The sequence below is a fragment of the Phalacrocorax aristotelis genome, chromosome 1, assembly GCF_949628215.1.
Source record: "Phalacrocorax aristotelis chromosome 1, bGulAri2.1, whole genome shotgun sequence".
NCBI lineage: Eukaryota > Metazoa > Chordata > Aves > Suliformes > Phalacrocoracidae > Phalacrocorax > Phalacrocorax aristotelis.
Window position 1 is genome coordinate 164,235,237 of NC_134276.1, and position 9,958 is coordinate 164,245,194.

General features: G+C 40.2%; 1 protein-coding gene across 8 annotated transcripts in view; it reads right to left on the reverse strand.

Annotated features, from left to right (window-relative positions):
* ATF7IP (activating transcription factor 7 interacting protein) overlaps positions 1-7,087 on the reverse strand; it is a 108,296-nt gene extending 101,209 nt beyond the window's left edge. For 4 of the 8 annotated variants that reach the window (XM_075079024.1, XM_075079001.1, XM_075078930.1 and 1 more), the window contains exon 1: positions 6,803-7,087. The gene's annotated coding sequence lies outside the window, so the exon portion shown is untranslated. Of the gene's footprint in view, positions 1-6,464; positions 6,687-6,802 lie in introns of those variants that run through there. The other 4 variants (XM_075079031.1, XM_075079009.1, XM_075078938.1 and 1 more) reach the window with 2 other exon arrangements.
* Positions 7,088-9,958: the final 2,871 nt, after the last annotated feature.

Consider the following 9,958-nt stretch of genomic DNA (forward strand, 5'->3'; position numbering starts at 1 on the left):
GCTAAAAACTCCAAACAACCTTAACTCTGCCCTCTTTTTATGACATGCCGACACACTGCAGTATCATCTCAGCAAGTTCAATTATTCTAGTCATAAATTACATTTTAAAACAGAGCTTCCATTTTCCATCCTTCTCATGAACATCAAACACGGAACTCAGGAGAATGGTACCCTGTTATTTCTCTAATTGTTGCTCTCTGTAAGTAATATCACCCCACATACCCCTCTCTTAAATATCATTACACAGAGTCAGACTTTATACTAGGGCTCCTAGCCTGAAGGATCAAGGGGAGGCAAAAAATTATGGACCTTCAGACACGGTTTTATGCTATCTCACATTACAATGGTAGTAAAAAAGCAACCACAGCATAAAGCATTTCTTTTGCTCTACTTATGCACTTAGAAACCAGTCTGCTACATATCACCCACATTTTCTTGTGTGCAAACCACATCTCATCCACTTTTCTCGTTTACCCTCTTTTGTTCTTTTTTGTTTTGTTGGTCTTTGGTATGTTAGTTAACATTACGTGGACAAAATAGTCCTTACACTGATGAAATTCATCAGACTATTGCTGTCTGTATGCATCTGAATTGAAGTCTCAATAGACCATCTACTGAAACCCTCCTTTATTTCTCTATTTATACAGGCCAGTAGGTTGACTTCAAGAAACATCTCAACTCTCACTTAGGACTACAAGAACTTCATAGATAAAAACTACTTAAACTATCGGGGAAAAGAAAGAGTCCATAATGATCATGAGACAAGGAACACTTGAGTCCAAAAAGTTAAAGTCTGCACAATATTTGAGGTCTTCCCGTAATTCTGAGGTACCTGACGCAGGACCAATGACAGAAATTTTCAGTGTATTGACTGAAGTCAGCAAGCATGTACTTAAGTTAAAGTAACCTACTGTAAAAGTAGTTTGCTACTAAACCCATTTTGAAAGACTTAAAAAATTAGGATGTACCTCTTTTTAAAATGACCTCTGGAACCTGCAGTAAGGTGGTGGTAAAGGTAGACGGAACTTTCTTTCATGTCAGGTTTGTTTTTTTTTTTTACCATAACATTTCATTACACTATTGTAAAATGGAGGATAATGCTTAGAACAGCACAAAATGACAGAACAAATATACAGGTTATTTGAACAGCTGGCTGATGTATCCAGAGTCATATAATTCATAAAACTTGTGCTTTAAGTACGTGAATTTACTTAAGAGCATTTTCAGAAATTAGATCTAGAAGATAAATTTTTTCCGTATTAAAAATATCCAAGTTACATATACCAAACAAGCTCTATTAGTTTACCTAAATATCTTAGAAAATAAATTATTCCAGAAAAAATACTTTGCACGCAGCCATTTAATTAACTATCATCTCACATGATTTGATGTTTATTCCTGGAAGAAATAACAACTGGTAACTCGTGAGTACAGTTTTCAATAATTTATAACATGCACAGCTCAAAATAAAACAAAGGGCATAGCTTATTCTTTTTTAAAGTTCCTTGTAAATCCCAAACATAAAGAACATTTATACAATATGCATACATATACACAGTGTTCTGAATTCTTCCATAGTGATATGATGGATGCTGACATACAGCTGAGGATCAGGCACTTATTTAATACCACATAGCTACTACTAAGCCTTCAGCTATACCACCAAGGAATCATTACTAAAAAAAAGGGGTGGGGGAGAGACTTGCTGTTAAATACACTGGCAATTTTTAAAAGTATACACCAGTGGTTCTAAAGAAGATAATGAGTGAGCAATGGAACTAATGAAACCACATTTCCTGCAGATACGTGAACATTGCCTTACTACTTCATATCAGAGTAACCTCAGGTTATCACTGATGCCATACCACCCTGGACGAGTGCACGTACGCATCTAGTCCGAAGCTGCATGTTGATGTGACAGCCTCCATACTGCTTTGACAGACAGTACCTATGTCCTGACTGACAGCAAGTTATCCCCCCAAAACAACATGTAACTGCCAAGTTCCCTCACTGGGACAATGGTAGCTTCTCCTCACTCCAACTGCTTGTTTTCACAAAATTTGCAGGAATTCATTATCTTTGATAGTTATTACTCTGTCAAATTTACTGAAAACCAACAAGTCTTTCAAGAATTACTGAAGATAGAACAATTGACAAACCATGATCAGAAAAAAACTGGACTACCATACTAGAACTAATCAGATTTCTATTAAAACTTGTAGGCCTGTGGCACAATTAAATATTTTTGTCACATATCCGTTCTGCAATTTTCTGCTTAAGCAAAAAAAAGACAATTTGTATTCGTTAAACAAATTTGTCTTATTAGTGCAATTTCTAAGTTCCATTTAATAACCTTATTCACGCATTTTTTTTTTTATGTTTCATGCAGGCATTTATTTTTCACTAACAGCATTCTGGTCTTTGTTTAATACCACCTAATATAACCTCAAATGAAGACATAAAACACAAAGCCACATAAAAATCAAGCTTAGCTGAAATTCTACTCTCAACTTTCGGATGGTTTCTTGCAGATATATATAAACACATACACAAATAGTCAAGACAGAACAGAGATAAGAACTACAACGTTAATTAAAACCAGAATATGCAGCTGAAGTAAAAGCCAAAACCCCAAGCAACCAAAAGAGGCTCCCATTTCTGAATCACAATTCAATTGTTTACACCTGAAAAACTAGAGAATGTATTGGTTCAGTTCAATCTTTATCATTCTAAAAAAATACCAATGCATTCTGCAGATCCAGTCTCTGGATAACAAGTATCAGTACTTCATAACTCTAAAAGTGATCACACTGACTTTTCTGGTCTGATCTGTAGGCTAATAATGAACTTGAACGATCAGATGCTTCCAGAGACTTAAACGTTCTACAGAGGAACTCAAGCATTTTCTGACCTCTACTGCTACAGAAATATGGAGGAATGAGCTTCCTAATGAGCTGTCAAAAAAAAAAAAAAAAGTTTTTGTTGTCCCACACAACAACCCTATCTGACTCCCTATCCTGTATTTGAATAAGTCACTGCTGCTTGATGAACAGGTTCTTACAGTATGGTGGAAACAGGAGAGCGTTTTTTCATATGGTACAGCCTATAGAGCAATAAGCAGAACTGATGTATCAGAATTACAAATATACATCACAAAAGCATCATTTGCATTGGCCAGTTTATGAGTTCCCAATCGTTTTGCTTTACTCTCAAAGTAATGGCACATACTAGAAGAGAAATAAAGAGTCCAGCCACAGATTTAACTGAAAAATATTAACCATCTTAGATTTCACCACATTTAAGAGAAATAGTATATAAAAATACATAGGGGAGGAGAGAAAAAAAAACACCACCACCAACCAAAAAATCAAACCTCCACATTCATATATCATAATAATTTTATAACTTGAAACTTATTTTCCTAATGTAATATCCCTTCTGAAAACTGTGATGTACATCTGTGTCACTGCAGTAATTTCCAAAATAAACTCTTACTATAAACATATAATTAGCCCATGGTATAAAAAACAACACTAAGTGGAGAACAAATGGAAAAATGCATTCAACTTGAAAATTATTTAAGTAAGAACATCACACTCTTAACATACTCTTAACAACATACTCATCTTTTGGCCCTACTTTCATTAATAACCTTGAGATTTTTGGCATAAATGTTATTTCTGACAGTAAATCCAGATAAGGCTAACTAATGATTATACTATTAAAAACATCTAAATGGGGAGAAATTTTCTTTTTTTCTTGTTTTGGAAGGAAAGTAGAGTATCTGGTTTAGTCAACTACTTTCCACTGTGGAAATACTATCTGTTTGTAACAGAAAAAATGCCTTCTGAAAATCACAATCAAACACAATGAAAAAGAGGATTTAGTTACTAAATAGCAATCAGTTACTAAAATAGGATTTAAAAGTTGTTCAACATGTAAACTGATTCTGTTTGCAACAGATTCTGTAAAATAAATACTTATAATTAAACTATTTTAATTCATAGGTTGTTCAGTCTCTTGGCTAGAAAGAACACCTCCCATGCTGGGAAGAAAGCGTATGTCTATATTATACCACATTTCCTGTCTTTATGCCTCAAACGGAAGCATTACTAAAGTAGCCTTTACAGAAGACCTAACATAATACAGTTAATGTTGATCTTCTAAATATGTGAAATGGGCATAACAATGCAGGCTGAAGCAGGAGGTATCAGCAAACGGAGCAGAGTACAACATGCATGCATATCTATTGGGATTAGCATCTTATTGATAAGAGACTTTGTAATGGCTAGGAAATGAGATTTAAGAGGTTCCTCAATAAAAGCATCAAAATGATTGTTTCGATTGATGCATATAATTATTGTATCCTTCTGTGAATCCATTCTGTTATGATCAGTTTCAAGACTACACAACATTCAAGATAGTCTTGTTAAATTAATTCATAGAGCAAAATACAGCACAGTTCCACATTATCACAGGAAGCATTGGTTCACCACTGCTACACTTGGTAGCAAGGTTGCAGCTGATAAAAAACCTTCTACTCCAAGCAATGTAATAAGCCTACTGAACTAAGACCATAATGACGAGAACAAAAAGATCTCTTGGGATTCTCCGAAAAAGAACATACAATGAGCAGTCACTTATGAACAGTGACAAAGCAAGTTTTTCTGCATTTTAATTACTCGGCATTTATTGAAAAAATGTATTGCTACCCAAAATTATTAGTACAATTTCTTTCTGGATTATATGTACATAGGAACTTGATTTGATACTTCTAGAGCATACCAAATAAGACAACTGCCAAACCCGAGGAATAAATAGTGGGTGTAGTTGCCATGATTCATGAATTGCACAAGTCCTCATGCAGTCATTAGTGAATTCATGTTATGCTGGGCCTGGCAACTACCATTAGCCCCATTTCAGAGATCTGAAAACTGAAAAATTACCTACCCAAGATCACATATCAAACAGCAGTGTTTTTTTGTGTTTTCCCCTCCAAAGAATTCTTAATATCTGAGGTAATACTCTCCTTCATACCTTCCTGTAGGACTGCACAAACCAGCACCTAATCCAAAAAACATATTTATTTCTTACACTGATATCTGCTGTTTGTGTAGAGTTAAAGATTAACCTATTAATTTCAGATTTAAGCAGAAATTAAGCACAGTCTTCACATTTTTATTTTTAAATACTTTTTAAAAAACCATTAGAAAGTAAATAACTGTAATAATTGTAAATAGATTAAACTGGTATAACAGATAATGGCCCAAAATATACTTTAACCTGCAAAAGAGAGCCAAACAGCATGCTTGTAGAATATACTGGTCTTGCAGTTGCAAATTCCAGTAAATTTGTTCATAATAACATTGCATTCACTTGTATAATCTGGGATATCGAACAAACATATTAACATACTAACATATTAACATACTCTTATTTCCGCCAATTAGCACATTAAATAAACAGTCTACATGCACAAGTGTTATTTTTCTGTGACTGCATGAAGGCTGCAGTTTTAAGCTCATCGACTGTTGTCTAGAACAATTGAGCTGTTCACTCATTTAAGGGAGTATCTTTCCATCAACAATTCCACTGAACTTTTCCATCCAACAAGTCTACATTACAATACATAGATTTATCAACTATTATGCAACAAAATATTCTAATGTAGGCATTTCTACTGGATATCTGTCAAAGATTAGAAGATCTAATAAGAAAGATATATACCTGTTAAAAGTAAAAACTGCTTGAGTACAATGCTACTCCTCTAACAGGTTCCAATGTCACACCAGAATTAAAATATGAAACACCTAACCATGCATACAGCTTCAGTATTTTAAAATCTTAAGTTCAAAGAAAATTAGAATTTTCAGTGTACCTTCTTTATATGAATATGCTACTTAAACTGTTAATTTTCGCCATTTTGTTTGATGGGGCCCTCCACGACAACTTGGAGTAGCCACTCTAGCCTTCTTTACTGATGACATCACATAAATAATACACAACTAGAACTCCCCCCCCGCCCCGAAACATGCTCATTTCCTGTACACTAGCACGCCCATATGCTTCAGGAAATTAAGATTAAAGTTCGTCAGTGCACTGTCAAGTGCAATAACAAGAAAAATAGTTTCTCTTCCTTGCATCCATCACCCATGCAGTGTGACACTCAACATCCATGCCCACCGTGTTTGCCAGAATATCCGCTAGCTGCGGACGGCACCATCCAGGTCACGCCACCCCCCGTTTGGACAGAGGTTAAGGAGCTGCTTTCGAGGTGCCCGGACATGCCACTGCCCCACCCAAACACCCGCCCGGCACGGGGTAGGAGGCGCCTCCGCCTCACTTCACCTGGCCGATGTGCAGGGCAGAACGCAGTCAGGCAACTGCCTGGTGTCACCCAGCTCTCCGCGCCTTCAGGACTCAGCAGAGCGGCCCAGCCGTACCCTGCCCCAAGCCAGACCTACCTGTGACCCACAGCGGCCTCCGCGGGGCTCCCTCCACGCGTGGGAGGCGCCTCCCCGCACCCCGCTCCCCACCTGCTGCCACCTCTGCGCGAAAATAGCAACGCGCATGCGCGCCGCCGCCTGCACTGGAGCCCAGTCACGTGCTCCCATGCAGCGGGCGCGTAGCTGCGCCACGCTTGTGAGCGAGTGTGGGTGCGCGCAGCGGCGCGTGTGCAAACCTGCAGCCCCGGAGCATGCGCACTGCTGCCGCCGCCGCCGCCGCCGCCGCGCGGGGCAGCGTTCCGCACAGAGTGCTGCCGCTGCCCGGCCGCCCGCGCCCTGAGCCGGACGTGCGGTACCTGCTCCCCTGCGTCCCGCGGCAGCTCCCGCCTCAGCGCTCGGCGACCGCCGCCGCTCCCGCCTTCCCGCCGCCGCTGTAGATTCAAAATCGGAACCCGCTCCAGGCACCAAAGCCGCTTCCCCCCGTCGCACGCGCCGGGCCGTTATGCAAATAAGCCTCGTGTCCCCTCCCCTCTCTCGGCTGACCCCGCCCCCTCCGTGGGCACAGGGGCCGGCAGTGGGGGCTGCCTCGGAGCCGGCCAATCCCAGGGCCTGCCATCTTGGCAGCATGCAAATGAGCCGCCGGTTTATTTAAATGAGCAGGTGGCTCCGCCCCTTCGCAGGCCGTGGTAGACGGTTATTCGCAATAACGCGTCGGGGCCGAGGGGTGCGCTGCAGCAGCAGCCGCCGCCGCCAGGGGGTGCTGTGGTGGCGCCGTGGTGGCGCCGGGGGCAGGGCGCAGGAGCAGGAGCATCCGGTTCGCCCTTCCCCTTCCTCTCCCCTTCCCCTTCCCCTTCCCCTTCCCCTTCCCCTCCCCCTCCTCCCCTTCCCCTTCCCCTCCTCCACTTCCCTTCACCTGCTTCCTGCCAAAGTGGCTGTGGGCTATGTGGCTCTGGAGCCTCTCTGACACCTTTAAAAGCCTGCCCGAGGTCTGCCGGGCATCTCTGAAAATAACCTGTATTATCAGCATCCCACATTTTTTGTTGCGGCTCCGTTACTGCTCCTCTTGTCCAGGTTCTGGGCTGTGTGCGGAGTAACTTCAAGTTTACAACAGGTTGCACCTGGCCAAAACACAGAGGCTTGGGGTTTTTTCAATAACCAGCTTTGGGTTTCAAGGTTGCCAAGAAATCAAAAAGTACCATTGGCTGTGCTTATTGTCACCCACCCTCCATTTCTGCCTCAGGGGTGTGGGTGGGAGGGGGAGAAAACCATGGGCCCTACTTTAATCTGAGCCAGAACTTGGCACCCTTTGTACCATAGCCAAAGGCTGGAGTGACCATTGCCAACAGCTGGTCTGTCCCATGAGGAACAGGTCAGGTCTAGCAGAGAGACCGGCAGCTGTATCCTCAGGTACACGAGTAGGTAGAAGAGTATAGAAGGACATGTGTAGAGTTTTTGGCAGAAATGCTTGTATACCGCCTGTGCTAATCTAGTCCTGAGATTCAAGTGCCAATCACTTACTAACCCTGTAATGGAGAGTCCTATTCCCTCCTTATTAAGGCAAATAAAGCTCACATTCTTCCTACTGAAGGTTTGAAAAATGGCATCCTGATTTATCTACTTCAAGAGTAAGCAAAACAGGAATTAAGTTTTTGTCCGTTGTATACAGACCAGGCTGACCAACATGGCACTTTGCTCCTGTGTGTTGTGAAACAGTATCTATGACACAGCCATTGTAAGAGTCCTGTCAAACGTGCTTGGTGGATTGAGGGGCAGTGTTTTAAGATGCTGCCATTCCCAGGGCTTTGCCTGATGTCCCTGCTACGTAACTCCATTGCACAGCCAAGATAGAAGAAGGAAATGTATATATGTGCCCATAAATTTGTGCAAACGCATCTGCAACAGTGCTTTAAGCAGGTGTACCACCCTGGCAACTTGAACTGCTGAAATGTGAACATCTTTCTCTGCCATCTTTGCTACAGGTATGACAATTTCTAAGAGAAAGTGTGGCAGGCACCTGCAACAGTATTTTCTAAAACTTTCATAGCTAGCTTTATTGAGCTGCAGTGCAACACTGGAATGTTTTGTCTCAGAAAAAGGGAGACTTGAATTTTATTTGAGTCTTCTGAGCTTTTGTGTAGAGTCAGAAGACAAGGCATTTTGGAAAGGAAAGACTAGAACTGTCCAGAATTGGGCAGTTCCTAGCCATGCCCATTGTTTAACATGGAATTTCACTGCTGGTGAGCATTTTTACAGGGTCCATACATATACATCCTTTGAGAGTAAATCAGGAGTGAATGCTTTGTGGCTAGAAGATGCATGTTTTCAGAAGACTGGGTATTAGTACAGCCTTCTCTGTATAACAATTGGTGTTATTCCAAACTTAATTTAGTACGGACGCTGTTACAACAACATAGTATTTTGTCCACTGCAGTGCATTTCATGCACCTAAAGGGTGAATGAAGAAGGTTTTGTCACCCTAAAAAATATGCAGTTTGTCAAGTCTGCAGTTAGGTACGAATTTGCTGCTATTAGCTTGATTTTTTTCTCACAAATAAATAGAAAATATAGAAATGCATCAAGAAACAAATGATTACAAAAATCTTTCTTGGATCTCCGATAGTACTGAAAATCTGAGTGCCTAAAAAAAATCCTGTTTGTCAGGCCTATTATCTGTCTCCATTTGGTAGGATAGGACACAGTTTGATCAGCAACTGAGGGGATCCATCAACTACTACAAGGGGTGATTATCCCCAGACTCTAGACTGCTGTCAATCTCTGAAGTGTTTATAAATCTACTTATAAACGTGCTACTGTTCTTTCAAATGCTGAAGAATCCAGCTGTCCAGGGTTTATATGTTGTTCATGAGGACAGAAACTGAGAAATCTCTGAAAGAAGTTCAGAGAGCCAGTTCTGTAATGAAATACAGAAACATGAAAGTTGCCATTGAAATCTCACACCTAAATAGCATGGGAAAGTTTCTGCAAGGCCCAGTAGACCAATGTTTTTTTCTTAAGAATTACTCATCAATATTTCAAATGCTGTTTAGAAAGTGGTTTTTTTTGTGGGGTTTTTGTTCTGTTGGCTTTTTTTAATTATTAATAAATTAAACACTTAGTTGAAAGGTGACAGGAAACAAGTGCATTCAAAGTTTTGTATAGAATTGCCTAGAAATTTAACTTGGTGTACGAATTCTTTTTGCAAAGACAGAATGTGATCCTGTTCTTCACCAAAGCTTAACAACAATGACAGAAGTGGAATATAATAACTTTGCTCCAAAACAGTTATGGAAAGACAAACTATTAAAAAGCAAGCAAACAAAATTGGTTAATTTTGTTTTCAGAACTACTTGTTGATCACCAAAGACAATAAAGATTAAAAGAAAATCAGCATAAAAATTATTTTTAAATGGAAAATTTGTTCATTCTTGTTTTACTTAACACTAATTATGTTAATATGTTCATCATTATATCATAGCCATTTTCTATCATTACAAATACATATCAGATGATTT